Below are 17296 nucleotides of genomic sequence, written 5' to 3'. Positions count from 1 at the left end.
TAAACCCAAATTTGCACAACTATATATATATGATACTCAAAATGAGCTACAAAACAGAGTATCTCAATTTGGGTTTGGGTATGTATGTTGTAACTAAGTTATTTTCACTTTTAACTTTGTCTTACCTATTGCATATTTTGATTACAAATTGAGATATACTGATTGCAAATCTAAATTGACCTTATATGTTTGCATAGGTGCAAAAGGTTCTGAATTTTTTGATAAAACATTGGTTGAGGATCTAACTAAAATGGTTGATCAATTTAATTGTCTTGCTAAACATTTTAGGAAGGTTAGAGATTTTGTTGAAGTTAATGCAAGAAAAAGATTTTGCTTGAGGTTGTACCGAGATCGAAGCAAGGATCCACATGTTTATAATATCCTTGATACTTATGAGGTTGTTGCTTTGATAGTAAGGGACTTAGACAATACAGAATTCGGTAGAGACATTGTTGTCAAGAGCATTTTTGGTCAGCTACAATGGCTTCATGAGACACATACCTCTTTCATTCCATTACAATATTCACTATTTTTTCCTTATGGCAAAGATGGTTTTCAAGAGGATATTCCAATAAGCCAGTTGACAAATGATAGGGAAAACTGCAAGAGAATGCGTGTAACTTTGAGGGAGTGAATTGGATTTAGAATTCAAGATAGAAGTGTAGAATTCAGTACCATATTGAATGCACGAAGACTATTTCAATAGTTCTTGGTTGATTGTTATTCTATGGTTGAGTCCCAATGTTTAACATGGTTAAGATTCAATCAAAAGGCAATTAGATCTGATGTTCTAAATGGATTACAAGAAGTAGTCTCAAGAGGAGAAACAAATCCTTCTTCTATTGGCAAATGTGTTCTCTTACCATCATCCTTTATTGGTGGAATGTGATACAGTTTCATAATTTTCAAGATGCAATGACAATTTGTAAGGAGTTTGGATATCCAGATTTGTTCATAACAATTACATGCAACACAAGCTGGGCTGAGATACGTGATTTTATGCATAAAAAAGGTCTCATGCCATCTGATAGACCTGATATTGTTTGTAGGGTGTTTAAGATGAAGCTAGATGAGTTTAAGGAAAAAAAACATATTTAGAAAAGTTAATGCAGGTAATTATTCAACAACAATTTTGGTAATTGAATGTGTCTATAATTGCAAATTCTATATTTTATCTTATCATTTCTAAGAATTTATCTTCATTATATTCAGGCATGTACACTATTGAGTTTCAAAAAAGAGGACTTCCACATGCACATATATTACTATGGTTGGATGGTGAAAATCGGCTACATAATGGAAGCAATATTGATAAAATCATCTCAGCCGAGCTGCCTAATCCTGATTTATATCCCAAATTGTCCAAAGCAATTGCAACTTACATGATGCATGGGCCATGTGAATTAGCTAACTTGAAGTTTCCTTGCATGAAAGAAAGGAAATGTTCTAAATACTTTCCTAAGAAATTTGAAAACTCCACCACAATTGATGATGATGGATATCCATGCTATCGACGTCGAGAAATGTGAATGTCTATGCAAAAAAATGGTGTAACTTTGGAAAATATGATCGTTTATGAGGTATGAAGGTCATATCAATATAGAATATTGCAATAAATCAAACTCAATCAAGTACCTATTCAAATATGTTACCAATGGTCCAGATCGGGCTACAATTGAGATAACAAATTCAAAAGGTAATACTGAAAATTGTACCGTGGCTGATGAGATTAAGATGTACTATGATTACAAATATTTATCACCATGCGAAGTTGCCTGGAGAATTTATGCATATGATATTCATGAGGTGGCCAGCAATGCAACGATTAAATTTCCATCTTCCCAATGAACAATTGGTTTTTTTTCAATGATGATGACAAAATAAATAATGTTGTTGATGCTAATGCAGAAGTTAAAACCATGTTTTTAGCTTGGTTTGAGGCCAATAATACATTGGCTGAGGGTAAAGATCTGACTTATGTTAATTTTCCTACCAGATTTGTATGGTTGAATCAACAAAAAATGTGGCAGCCAAGGAAAAAAAGTTATTATGTTGGGAGACTTTCTTATATTCCTGTTGGTGTAGGCGAGTTATACTACATGAGAATACTTCTCACGATGCAGCGGTGATGTGTTGATTACGAAAGTATCAAAACTGTCAATGCAAAAATCTATGGCAGTTTTCAAGATGCATGTTATGCTTTGGGGTTACTAATGAATGATAGAGAGTATATTGATGCAATTAAAGAAGTCAAGTTCTAGAAATCAATTGAGGAGACTTTTTGTTACAATGTTATTCATGAATACAATGACAAAACTGGATGTGGTATGGATTGACACTTGGAAATTGTTAGTAGATGGGATTGTCTACCAAAAGAGAAGACAACTAAATTTTCCAAGTTCATGTCATTTTTAGTTTTATATATCTTATATCTATTAACTGCTTATGTGGAGTTTTAATATAGACTTTATTGTTTGAACTCAATATAGTACATAGGTATGTAGATAAGCCATATTGTTATAAACAAAAGTTTACATGTAAATAGATCAAATTAAGTGTCTTTCCTAAAGAAAAATAAAATGTGTCTTTCTGCATTATATATGATATATTAGAAAAATTTTATGTTTACAACACATACTATTTGTAAAACATTTTTATCTGTTGCAGGTCTTCACATTGATGATAGTGAGTTGAAGGAGCTTTGTCTAATAGAAATTGAGAAGCTACTTAATTCAAATGGAAGAGCTTATAAAGATTATACTTCTCTACCATGTCCAGATAGTTCTAACTTTGATTTTTATGAAAACAAATTCATTGTATAATAGCTCAATTATGACACAAATGAGTTAACTGAGCTCCATGCTACTCTATTGAAGTTGTTGACACAAGAGCAGTTAGATGTCTACAATCAAATCATTGGAATTGTGTTTTTTGATCATGGCTAGTTTTTCTTCCTTTATGGCTATGGTGGAACTAGGAAGACTTTCCTTTGGAATACAATGTCAGCTGCTATTAGAGCACAAAATAAGATTGTGTTGAATGTTGCATCCAGTGGTATTGCTAGTTTGCTTCTCCCTAGTATAACTATCATCAAACGGAAATAACAAAGCCCGAAATTTTTTAGTGAAAATCCTTTTAGTATGTTCTTAGCAGTAGAATTTTCTACCTTTCTTTATGAGAATCTAATGACAAAATGTTGGCAATAATACATATTTTTATTCAAAGACAAAAACTATTGGTATACATAGCTATATACATGATATATAATAACTACATACATAGAGAAAAAAATACTAACTGATTAGCAGTATGAAATTCTATACAATTAATAATATTCCACACATCCTAATACAAGTATTATGCCACTAATTAGCGGAACAGAAAGTTCCAAGTACAACCTATTTTTAGTATTTTGAACAATCACATGCTAACATCCTCTGTTTCTAGGGAGACCTTTAATAATTTGGCTTCACTCAGGTCTGTAGTAACAACAATAGATTGATCCTGCAACCAAAAGAAAAGAAGTTCTAGAAAACCTACTTTTGATAGGTATGGACTTAAGGATTTTGTTCATGGTTATGCTGATGTAGTTTTGGAATTTAATTGTCAAAGAATCAGTTACTTATAAACCCTTATTTATAAACTAATTGAATAATTAATATATTTTGTAATATAATCATTGTCCTTTTTGATGATGACAAAAAATATAAATTTTGATACCATAAAGGATAAGATGAAGAGATTAAGATCAGGGTACCAAAAGTGTTTAGAGTATACTATTGCACACCACTTACTCTTTTTTGTATCTAAAGAATGTAACGTTGATATACAACAAACTTGTTAAGCATCAGAGCATAATGAAAGCTTTCAAAGACATAATTAGAGAAAATATGTTATCAATATGCATGAGAAGATTGTGTTTAGATATATGAAACTCTTCTTGAGTTCATTACCTTATGCATGTATCAGAGAATATGTATCAATCAGAGCATGCATGTTGCAAATATCAGGGCATATATGTAGAAAAAGGTTTAAAAACATGAAAACTCACATATGTGACCACTAGAATACTTGTTTCATTAAAATTAGAAGATTAGAACTAGTGTTTGCAAATCAAAATTCCTATTCTACTTTCTCCTCCTTTGTCATTATCGAAAGACGCGGGTTCAAAAAGAAAGAGGAAATGACTTGATCATCACTGTCAACCTTCAGTAGACAGAGTTTGAGAGATTAGGAGGTGGTGAATTTGGTTGCAAAAGCGAAGGCATAGGCACAAGATCATTAGGTATTGTAGCCTTTGATGCAAGAAACTCAAGGTGAGGTTGCACAACAATGGTTAGTGGTGGTGGAGGTGCAAACTGGTGTTGGATAGATGGAGGCAACCTCTGTTGCATGATGAGATTCATGTTGTAGATAACAATCCTTGTGAAGGATTTGAGCGAAGACTCCAAAGTGTTCTTGATCACCAAGTTTGTCTCCATGCGTTCAACAGAGAACCTTTTTTCCATGGTCTCTTCTAAGTTGTCCTATTGAAGGCGCAATAGTTCTTGAATCCTTTCTTCAGACACACCACTTGGAGCAAAGGTGGTCAAGGGAGTTATCTCATGAGGAGTACTAGAAGTGCTAATGGTGGCTAAGGTATTGTCCACAACTAACGGAGGTTGTGAGGTAACTTCAATTAGCGGAGGTTTAATAACATCTAGTTGAGGTCTAAGATGCGCATGAAGTTGTTGAACAATTTTTCAGATTCAAGTTTCTCTTGCTATTGTTTATCTTCAGCTTCTTTTTGTGTTTCCATCAACTGGCAATTCAATTTGTCTTGTTTTTGTTGAAGCTCAGTCGTCATTCCTTGACCTGGAACCTAAGGATGCTGATCAAGAGAGTATGGACACTCCTTGAGCGTGGGAAACCTTGCCAGTAGTGATGATGGCTCCTCTTATTGCATCTTTAGAATACCGAGAGCGAAGAAGAGGAGTATCATGAATTTGCATTGATAGAACTCATTATCTCCTTCTTTCCTTAAAAAGCACATTTTTAGTGGTTGAAGCAATATATATTGGTCAGACGGAAGATTTGCACCATATGCATGTGGTTGGAGTTGTCTTCCTTGTCATAATCAAAGATGGAAGCAAGGCGAGAGTTCTCATACATGTCTTTATAGTAAAAGAGCATGGCATCACTCTGATCAAACTCAACGCTTGGCTTTAGTGCAACAGATTTCTTAGCCACATCCTTAGTAAAGTGTCGACTTGAATCATAAGGAATTGGATGCATCTATAGAATTCCTTCTGGAGCTTACAGACAAAAGGTTTGCTATGACAAGGACACCATTGGTTGGTTTCACAAGATCAACGCATAACAGATTGATCCATCTTCTAATGATTTCTTGCCTCTTTTTCTACGTCCAAAACATGTCCAACTTTTCACTCTCATGTCTAAGTTTGTTCCCTTAGACTATGGACATCAAGCCCTCCCCTTGACTAAGGATAATGTATATAATGTTGGCATGCTAATGATGCAATGTGGGTTGACAAATCAATGGCCAAGCTATCCCTCAAGTCTACACATCTGATGCCCAACTTCTACCAAATTCATGCCTAATAGAATAGCTCCAAGATTGCCACCCTTGGACCTATAGAAGAAGAAAGGCAAAGTTCTTCCCCACAGCAAGCCAATGCCTAATCAAGGTCCAAAAGACAATGTTATTTATTTTTGTCTTGCTTAGCAGTGTTCCATAGCATCTAGGAGTCTTATCCCTGTTGAGTTCCCATAAAGAGTAATGTGATCGTCAAGTTTATCTCCCTAGCTATTCATGAACTTGATTCGTCGATGCTCAGTTCATACCTTCTGGTGGTTGTCCCGTCGATGCTTAGTTCATACCTTCTTTGTGAGTAGATATTTTATAGTTGAATGGTCAGTGCGCACAATGATCTTTGATCCTACAAGATATGATCGAAACTTTTGAAAGGCATAAACCATTGCTAGCATCTCCTTCTCCATTGATGCATAGTTGATTCGGGCTCCATTTAGCAATTTGTTGGCATAGTAGATAACATGAAATCTTTCATTCCTCTTTTGTCGTAATACTTCTCCTATCACATAGTCACTAGCATAACACATTAATTTGAATTCTTGCCCCCAATTGGGAGTCACTATAACTGGTGCGGTTACTAGCTTTTTTAAGAGGTCGAAAGCTTGAAGGCATTCTTCATTGAAGTGGAATAAGTTCTCTTTGACAAGTAAAATTATTGAGGGGCTCAACAATCTTAGAGAAATCTTGTATGAACCTTCTATAGAAACCAGTGTGCCCAAAAAACTTCTTACTCCTTTCACGTCTCGATGTGGTGGCAGCTTTTCAATTACTTTTATCTTGGCTTGATCTACTTCAATACCTCTTGCTAAAATTTTATACTCGAGCACTATACCTTCAGTTACCATGAAGTGCACCTTTTGCCAATTAAGCACAAGGTTTTTTTCAATACATCTTTCTAGGACTTTTTCCAAGTTGTTGAGGCATGATGTGAACGAATCTCTGAATATAGAGAAATCATCCATAATTACCTTTATGCATTTTTCTACCATGTTAGAAAAGATGGCATTCATATACCTTTGGAATGTAGCCGGTGCATTGCAAAGTCCAAAGGGCATTCTCCGATAAGCAAAGACTCTAAATGGGCAAGTTAAGGTTGTTTTCTCTTGATCTTTCAGACTAACAAGAATTTTGATTATACCTTGAGTATCCATCCAGAAAGAAATAGAAGGCTTGACCGACTAACTTCTCAAGCATTTGATCCATGAAAGGAAGAGGAAAGTGGTTTTTCCTTGTTGCCTTGCGGAGAAGGTGGTAATCGATACACATTCTCCAACCGGTCACAGTCCTTTTGGAAATCAACTCATTCTTGTCATTTTTTATCACTGCTATTTGACCCTTTTTGAGGACTACTTGCACGGGACTTACCCATGAACTATTGGAAATGGCATATATCATTCTAGTTTCAAGAAGCTTCAGTACTTCTTTTTGGACTTCCTCTTTCATCACCGGGTTTAGTCTTCTTCGTGGTTGTGCTACTGGTTTGAAGTCCTATTCAAGGTTGATGTTGTGCATGCAGATGGATGGGCTTATTCCTTTAAGTTTGGAGATTATCCGTCCTAAGGCTTGCTTGTGCTTCTTTAGTGCCTTCACTAGTCTCTTTTCTTCCTCTTTGTACAATGTGCTACTAATGATGGTTGGTTTCTCATCCTTGCCCTCTAAAAAGATAGTAATGTATTTTGTATAGGTTTTTTTTAACAATGTAACAATTTTAAAAAAAAACAAAAAGTACAAAAACAACTAAAAAGACTATTCAGATTCATGATAAACATTTGAATAGCTAAATTATAACCAACAAGTAATGTAGAGTATCTTGTTTCGTATGCACCAGAACCAAATATTATACATTTCATTGTACTGATTTTTATCTTAATATGCTTAATAGGTTATGTAGAATGATAATTTAATACTCAATACATTTAGGAAAAATAACTTTGTTTTTGGCTTAATTTGTATTGTTTCTATTTTACAGTCAACACATGCATAATGGACTCAATCAAAAGCAATAAACACATACATGAGTAACAACTACATTGTGCCACTGTGTGGATCTTTAGTTATCTCCGCATATTCCATAATAGAAGTATTATTTTGTTTTAGTCTTAATCATTATTATTATTTATCACTCAACTTATCCAGCAATCCCAATCAGTTCCATTTCTTTAATTAACTATTTTCCAATTCAAGTTTATACTTTCCTATAAATAAACAAACTTGAATTTTTACTTCATCAATACTCTGTTTTGGGATTTATTACTATTTATTTAATAAATAATACATTCAACATAATATACTCTTACTTCTAGACTTACGTTGCTAGAGTTTAAGGGATGCAATATAATTGACTATACTGTTGATTGATTACATTTGAACAATACAAAAATGATAATGATTATACTCTGTTATGCTTGATATAGTAATTTACAATGAAAAACAATTTATTGAAACCAATTTTAGAACCCTAATTTCTCATTAGAGTATTTCTTACTGTAACCCTTAAAACAGAATTTGTGTACACTTGTGAAATGAAACAATGAAACAATAGTTGGTTCATTTTTATTGTTTCAAAAAACTACATGAAATGGATTGCATTCTGAGGAAGAACACATACCTGAAGGAAGAAATCAAATGTCGTGAACCCACCAATCATCGCGTCTCTCAGAAAATCATCATTTCCTAGAGCATCAACCATGGTGTTCTTGTTGTTCTTTGTTGGTCTTCTTCCTGCACGTCATTTTGGTTTTCTTCTGAGAATATGGTTCCTATTCTCACTATGCTGCGGGTTTTAAGAAGTTTTCAAACTTTTGAAGCATGGGATTTTCTTCCTGCACCCATCATTTTTCTTCAACACCCAATAGTGTGAGAGAAAAACCAAAAACACGCTTACGTATAACCTATACAAATTGTCAATTCGTAAGGTCATTACGGATTGCCAATCTGTAAGGCCATTATGGATAGCCAATCTGTATGATTCTTATAGATTACAAATCCATATGTTTTGGAATATTTCAAAAAGTGTTGGGTGTAGAAGATTTTCTTCCAATGTAGGAAGAAAATCCCTTGAAGTGTTTGGTTGTTTAGCTACGTTCTGGGCCAAAATGCATTAGTGAGACGGATCCGTTTGAACCATTTTCTAACTACACCACCAAATTATTTGATACACCCAACTCTAATACACCAAATACCAGAAATGCCCTTATGGATAGATTGGCAATCAGTTTAGGCCCAAAATTATGTAGTCATGGACTTTGGTAATAATTATTTATATTGGTTAACAAATTTTCTTCTTGCACCCAACATATCATTTTATACACGCTGCAATCAAAGGCAAAAACCGAAAATGCACTTACAGATTGCCAATACAGATTAGCAATCTGTTTGGGCACACCATGGTGTAGTCTTGGGTTTTGGATACACTTACAAATACCCCCAACAGTGACAGTGAAACCTTGAAAATACACTTACAAATCAGTTGTAAAGATTTGCAGTCCATTTTTGGGCAAAACTGTGTAGTAATTGGTTTCAGAAACAATTAATTATGTTGGTTAAGAGATTTTCTTCCTGCACCCACTCATACGATTTTATACAACCAACAATGACACGAAATAAAATGAAGACACTTTTACATATTGCCTATACGCATTATCAAGTCGTGTGAGGTATACGTATTGAAATACCCTTATATGATTTTGTCAAATTTTGTATATTTTGAAGAAAACATTATAGATCAATAAAATTTATTATAATGATTTTTAAATTTTGTGTATAGTGTTTGGAAAATTTGTTTATAGCAAACTTAAGTTATTCGAAAATATTCATCAATAATCTGAAACTTTACAAAATTATCTTGAAATAATCTAGATAACATTAATAAAAATAATCATTAGATTTCATGCATATAATTTATAATATATAATTAAAATATATTATACCAATATAATAAGTGTTTACTGAATTGGTTTGTACCGACCATAATATTTACTTCTCCTAATACTACACATGTCCATATGAAAACCACATGTTGTTGGAAATAGGTACTTAAAAAAAAAAACCTACTAAATGTACTTAAACTTTTGTTACATCAGCATAATTATCTTTCTCTTCAATGTCAAATACAAATGCAAGCTCATCCCATTCCTTGAACCCTACATACCTGCAAAATTGTTTCCACCCCTTTCCTATCTTCACAAAATTTGGTCTTTCTTTGTCAAATAGCAACTTACACTTATGCACCCTTCCATAACCATTTTTCAGGTGTAGTTCATTGATCTTCTTTGACAAACAAATGAAGCAAAATCTTTATGCAATTTCTGCAAAATTTGAAAATAAACAAAACAAATACACATCAAAATTGTTGTTGTGAAAGTCAGTACAATATATAGAAATGCATGATTTGCAACAACAACAACCACATAATTAATATAATTACTAAAGTAAAGGATGTGGACTTACAAATTTGTTATTGGTTGTTGTGTCTATAGTCAAAGTGATGTAAGCTCCATTGGAGCTTGTAGGCCTAGGATCTTCTTCATCAATGGATTCCTTTGCTTCTTGGAAGATGAATGGCAGCGGAATGGAGAAGGAAGCGAGAGAGGAGACACCACTTCAAGGAGAAGATGAGTCTAGAAGAAGCTCACCACCATAGGAGGCCATGGATAATAGCTTGGAGGAAGAAGGAGATAAATGAAGGGAGAGGGAGAGAAGAGCACGAAATTTTGTGCTCTAAAAGAGCTCTGAAATCTAAAGTTTAATATTCAAATGATCAAAGTTAAAAAATGCACACACATGACCTCTATTTATAGCCTAAGTGTCACACAAAATTGGAGGGAAATTTGAATTTCAATTCGAATTTTACTTGAATTTGAAATTGAATTTGTGGAGCCAAAATTTCACTAATTATGATTAGTGAATTTTAGTTATGGTTCAGCCCACTAATCCAAGATCAATTCCAAGATTCTCCACTAAGTGTGCTTAGGTGTCATGAGGCATGTAAAGCATGAAGGACATGCACAAAGTGTGACTATATGATGTGGCAATGGGGTGTAGTAAGCAAATGCTCACCTCCCCCTCTAAAATTTAATTGGATTGGGCTTCTACCAATTCGATTAAATTTATTTCCAACCACACACATCAAATATTCACTTAGTGTATGTGAAATTACAAAACTACCCCTAATACAAAAACTAGTCTAGGTGCCCTAAAATACAAGGGCTGAAAAATCCTATATTTCTTGGGTCCCCTACCTACATTATGGAGCCCTAAATACAAGACCCAAAATTAATGAAACCTTAATCTAATATGTACAAAGATAAGTGGGCTCATACTTAGCCCATGGGCCCGAAATCTACCCTAAAGCTCATGAGAACCCTAGGGCCTTCTCTTGCATCTTTGGCCCAATCTTCTTGGAGTCTTCTATCCAATGCCCTTAGGGGGTAGGATTGCATCATTCCCTCCCCCTTGAAAAGGATTTGATCTCAAATCCAGAGGTTCTTGAAACTCGTTAATTCTTTCCTCAACACCTGTAAAAAGAATAAAAACATATGTATTAGTGATGTTGGGTATGTTAGAGTATGGTAAGGACTGAAAACCCCTTTCTTGGCCATCTTTCCATAAGAGAATATAGTTCCTCACCAACTCAATGAGTGGTGTTACAAGTATAGAAAAATATGGGACAAATCTTTTGTAAAAGTTTGTTAAGATATTGAAGCCCCAAATTTCCCTTATACTTGGTGGAGTAGGCCACTCAGGAATGACCTTTATTCTCTTAGGGTCCATGGGAAGCCCTTGATCACTATTTAAAAAGTTAAGGAAAGTAATGGAATAAAACATACCTTTTTCTTTATTTTCATGTTGATTATTCCTACAAAAAATTACGACAAACCTAAGGTGCCCCACATGAGCACCTAGGTTTACAAAAAAAATAAGAACAAACCTACCTAATGAGTCCCTATGTACACAAATCATGAAGATGTTGGGTGCATAAGTGATATTACAAAAGAGTGTTGCACCACTCAACACATTCATCATATCACCTATCATAGGGATTTGGTGCCTAATAATACCTATTTTAGGCACCAACAAAGCACAAGGATTTAAGCTCTTGCAAACCAAACCCTCATCCAACAACTCCTTTACTTGAGGAATAACCTCAAGCTCAAGAGGTATGGCAGTGCTAAGGGATGTTTCCCTTGATAGGAGAAGGTAGAAAGATTGTTTAAGAAGGAGTGTTCTTTTAATATCACCTTTTGTTGCAAAATGATTTTCCTTCTTAACAATCTTCTTTGAGGAATCCTTTTCCTCTTTTTCCTTCCCCTTGGCCTTTGAAGACAAGGCCTTACTATCCTTCTTTTTCTTTTGTTTTTCTAGTTTTTCTTCCTCATCCCCCTTATCTTTCATAGTTAGTTGATCTTTGGCCACCTATGAAGGTGCTTGAGGATGCAACACAAATTTAGTGCCAAGATGGGTGAGGGTAATTTCATTAGTTAGGCCATTATAAATTATCTTCCTATCAAATTGCCACGGCCTTCCTAAAATAATATGTCCTGCCTCCATGGGAACTATATCACAATTAACTTCATCCTTATATGTCCCAATGGAGAAAGGTACCTTCACTTGTTGGTTAACTATCATTTCCCCTTGCTCATTGAGCCATTGAAGTTTATAAGGTTTTGGGTGGGGAATGATAGTGAGGTTCAACTTGGAAATTAATCTTGTGCTACAACAATTGCAACAAGATCCTCTATCCACAATGAGAGAACAAGTTTTATCTAAAATTTTGCATCTTGTATGAAAGATGTTCTCTCTTTGGGATTGAGATAGATCACAAGATTGACCTCCGAGGAGCCTTCTAACCATTAAGAGGTCACCTTCTTCATGGGGGTAAACTTCCTCAGTAGACTCTTCACCCCTTACATCCTCTTCACTTCCACTAGAGGAAGGCGAAGAAGTAGTCTCCTCTTGATTACAATAAATGTCTTGACCCCTCATAATCATGGTTTTCTTTGTGGGGCATTGAGAGGAAATGTGACATCTCCCAAGACACTTGAAGCATTTAATGTTGCTAGTCCTTTCTTGGGAACTAGTCTTAGGGGTGTATTTATCTATGGTCTTACCCTTATCTTTCTTGGGTTTTAAAGGTGCTGCCCCTAAAATTCCATGTGCTTGGTCCTTCCTTGGATAAGAGTGAGAGCCATAAGATTTTGAAGAAGGCTTTCTTTTAAGTTGTTTCTCCACTCTTATACAAAGTTGTACTAGCTCATCTAGGTCCCTATATGGAAGGAGTTCAACCTTGTCCCTCACTTCCATATTAATCCCACTAAGGTACCTAGCTATGCTTGTTCTTTCCTCTTCCCTAAGTCCAGCTCTTAAAAGGAGTAGTTCCATTTGTTGTCTATATTCTTCAACCCTCATACTCCCTTGTCTAAGCCTTTGGAGCTTGTCCATAAGCTCTCTTTCATAGTAGGAGAGAATGTGCCTCTTCCTAAGGGCACTCTTAAGATCATTCCAATACTCTACTGGACGATCCCAATGAATCCTTCGTTCCCTAACAAGGGAAGTCCACCAATAGAGGGCATACCCTTGAAAGCTAAGGGTAGCCAATGGAACTTTCCTCTCTTTGCTAATATGATGGCAGACAAAGAGTTCTCCAACCTTCATTTCCCAATATAAGTAGGCCTCAACATTATCTTTTTCATGGAAATATGGGAGGCTCATGTTAACCTCTTGAGGCCTTCTATCCTTTTCTCTTCTTTGGGAGTGATGTTTAGTATGTGAACTATGGCGCCCTCTATAATAGTCGCTAAGTTCTTCACTTAAACTCTTGCAAGAGTCATGACTACTAAAGGAGGCATGTTTTTCTCTTTTCATTTCTTTCATTATTTTTCTTCTTTCTTCCTCTCTTATTTTCTCTCTTTCATCTTGACTTATTTCTTCCACTCTTTTTTTACCTTTTTCTTTTCTCTCTTGTTTTTCTTTCCACAACTTAAGGGATCTCAACTCATCTAATATCTTATACAAGGGGTCCTTAGGAGTAGAACCCTCACCCTTAACACTAGATGAAGAATGAAGACTCATGTTGGTTCCTAAGTTATGGTTCTTTCTTGTTGGGGGTTTGAAAACAAAAGGTAAAATAAACTATGGTTGAAACTAGCCAAAATAAACACTAAAATAGGTGTGAAAGATAAGGTAAAAACTAATTGGTAAAAGGCAAGCTATCTAGGCGGTTTGACAATGTAGGGTAAAGGAAATAAGCTATGGAAGTAAGCAAGAAATTAAAGTGCAAGAAATGCAAACTAGGCGGATCCTAAGAGTGTTTGGATGACCTCATTTAAGGCTCCCAACAAAACACTCACTATCATAAGGGAAAATTGCCTAAAATTATTACACACAAATGGAAGTAGGGTGACCTAGCGGAGGCTCCCAACTTACTTCCAATGAAAGGCCTTTTTGTTACAAAATTTGAAAGCAAAGCAAATTGCCAATTACAAAATTACAAAGAAAAAAGTCCTCAATTGTGGTGGCTATTCTCTCTTTAGTGTTTCACTCAATTTGGAGTGCTTCTTAGTCCAATAGCTCTTAAGGTGGTTGGCCCCTTGCTTCTTGACTCAAATTCTTCAAGATATGGCACCAATCCTCCTTTCCAATTCCCTATATGGCAACTCACAAGCAAGGAAACAAAGAGACAAGCAATAACCAAAGACCAAAAAAAAAAATGAAAGCTAAACCAATAGAGTTTTAACAAGAAAAATTTTCAAGGATTATTCAACAATTAAAGAATTGAAAAGCACACAAAAGCAAGCTAGGACTCAAAGAGAAACTTAGAATGGCTCTAGAGTAGAGTTAAAAAAACAAAAAAAAAGACTCAAGAAACCTCTAGTTTTGGCACTTGTTTTCACAATAATTTTAAATTGAAATTTAAGAACTAGGATTGGTATAAAATAGGCACCAATTATAGAACAAATTTTGAGTCAAAACAACAAGCACACTTCCCTTTCACTTTTTTTTTTCCTGGACACTAATTTTTCTGCCAATTTGTGTGATATTTCTTATTTTTTCCTTTAATCCAAATCGCTTGGTCTTTTTTTTATAATTTTTTTTCCAGATGACTAGAAAATTCAGTAAAAGTTTCAGCTCAAAAAACGTGTTGCCCAATTCCCATTAATTTATACAAGTTCGTATGTTCAAGCTGCCAACACCTGCAATTCCAACCTAGAAATCAAGAGTAGTGTTTATGTTGCTTAAGGCTTGGATAGTTACAATTTGTGTTTGCTTATGCTCAATTACCTTGAATAACAAAATTCAAGAGAGCTTAAGACTTATTTGATTCACAAATCCAGCCACAACTCAGCACCACAACTCAACTTCATCATATGCATCATGTAGGAAACTTAGAATAAAAAAAAAAGAGTTTAACAACAAGACTACTTCTAGGAACTGATTTAGAACATGTTATGAACTAAATAACATGCATGAATTAGACTCAAAATTCAAAATATAGGCTAAGAATGACAAGAATACATGAACAAATGTATCTAGAATTCAATCAACAAAATAAAAATTCATCACAAACTTAGAACATAATGTGACAATTACTATGACTAAACATGACTATAAGACAACATGGATTAAGTGATTTACACTTAGACTTTTGTGTTTTTTTTTCTAATCAATATTTTGGAAGAAAATTTAGATCTAAGGTTCAGCGCAAGAATATTATGAATGAAAAATAATAGAACCTAAAATCAACACAAAAACATGATTCAAGAGTAGATCTACAAAATTTGAACCATAGAAATGCAAGAACAAGTGTAGATGTAAGATTTAATCGGTTTATTTTTTCTGAATATACTCTAGACAGCACCAAACCACAAGACAATGGAGGATATACATGGAGGAATAAGATGAAGAACAAGGACTTAAAGAGAATTCACCGAACAAAAAGATAGAGGAAGCAAAAGAACATCACCTAGATGAAGATGCTCTTGATACCACATGATGTAAGCTCCATTGGAGCTTGTAGGCCTAAGATCTTCTTCATCAATGGATTCCTTTGCTTCATGGAAGATGAATGGCAGCGGAATGGAGAAGGAAGAGAGAGAGGAGATGCCACTTCAAGGTGAAGATAAGTCTAGAAGAAGCTCACCACCATAGGAGGCCATGGATAAGAGCTTGGAGGAAGAAGGAGATGAATGAAGGGAGAGGAAGAGAAGAGCAAGAAATTTTGTGCTCTAAAAGAGCTTTGAAATCTGAAGTTTAATTTTCAAATGATCAAAGTTAAGTTATCTATTGTCAAAAATCTCTGTCACTCGGTTTTTCACAATTTCGCTCCTAACTTATGTTTAGTGCTCCATGAGTCGGATTTTCGCAAATCTCACATGTTACCCTACATTGTCAAACCTAACAAACTCATTTTTTAGGTCAAAACCTTAATAAGAATAGTCCATACTACTATAACTCTTAGTCCAAATTCGTGGCAGATTTTCATTTTACTAAAGGCCCTTAAACTTGTTTTATTTTTAACTTTTGCTAGGAAACTCTGATTTGGGAGAAATTTAAGGTTAAGTTTATGTTTCAACATGCAAAGAATTAATTTTTGGCATAACAAACTCAAGGAAAATAGCTCAACACACAAATTCAGGACATGATAGCAAGCTCAAAATTTTCAAAGCAACAATATGTTCAAGGAAGTTCAACAACAAGCACATGGCTCAAGAGTTGAAGAGACCCCCCCCCCCCCCCCTTACCTCTTGTAGACTCCACAAAATTTAGAAGGAAGAATGAAGAATATTCAGGCTTTTCAAAGTTTCCCTTCATGAGTTAAACAAAATGACAGTTCCAAGTTATTAGAGAAACTAGAAAAAGAGAATGAAGAGGAATCAAGTCTAGGATGAAGAATGAAGCTTATTTACCTAAACTTGGTGACTCAAGGGCTCAAGAACACAACCAACAAGTAGGGAAGAAGAAGAACAGTTGAACTCCCCTCCCCAGGCTTTAATTTCGTTCAAAACATGAAGGGATATGACTACAAAAGATTTTTTTTCACAAAGGCCAATAAGCTATGGTGTAGGCTCTCTTTTACAAGGCTTTTGTAACACTTGAATGACCCCCTTGGCAGGCAATTTGAACGTGCCAAGTCATACCACAAATGGGGAGTTTTGAATCTATTGATTAATTAATTTGTTGACATGAATATTGATGTTAATTGTTTGCATTTAATTGTTAATGATATTTGTTTGAATTAAAAATAAAATAATCTCATTTAATATTTTTTTAGGGAACGAATATGGGATTGTCACATGACATCATCATATCAAACAATATATATATATATATGTGTGTGTGTGTGTGTGTGTGTGTGCGTGTGTGTGTGTGTGTGTGTGTGTGTGTGTGTGTGTGTGTGTGTGTGAGAGAGAGAGAGAGAGAGAGAGAGAGAGAGAGGGAGAGAGAGAAAAATGCTAGCGACATTCTCTCTTACACTCTCTTTCTAAGACTTTCTATGATTGGTTAAAATTTATTGAAAATCATCATTTTTGATAGGTTTTTCTTCTCATTTAATGATTTTCTCTCCTGATTTTATATGAGAAGATAAACCTATCAAAATTGATGATTTTCAATAAATTCTAACAAATCATAGAGAGTATTGAAAGAGAGTGTTGCTAACACACACACACACACATATTAGATGTGTTTGGTAGCATCTTTCACCGT

The 17296-nt window shown here is 34.8% G+C and overlaps 1 pseudogene; it reads left to right on the top strand.

The window, feature by feature from the left end:
• Positions 1–250: 250 nt before the first annotated feature.
• Positions 251–3104, top strand: LOC102665518 (uncharacterized; annotated as a pseudogene).
• Positions 3105–17296: the final 14192 nt, after the last annotated feature.

This window comes from Glycine max, chromosome 14 (assembly GCF_000004515.6).
Source record: "Glycine max cultivar Williams 82 chromosome 14, Glycine_max_v4.0, whole genome shotgun sequence".
Taxonomy (NCBI): Eukaryota; Viridiplantae; Streptophyta; class Magnoliopsida; order Fabales; family Fabaceae; genus Glycine; species Glycine max.
This window is presented reverse-complemented; position numbering and strand designations above follow the sequence as displayed.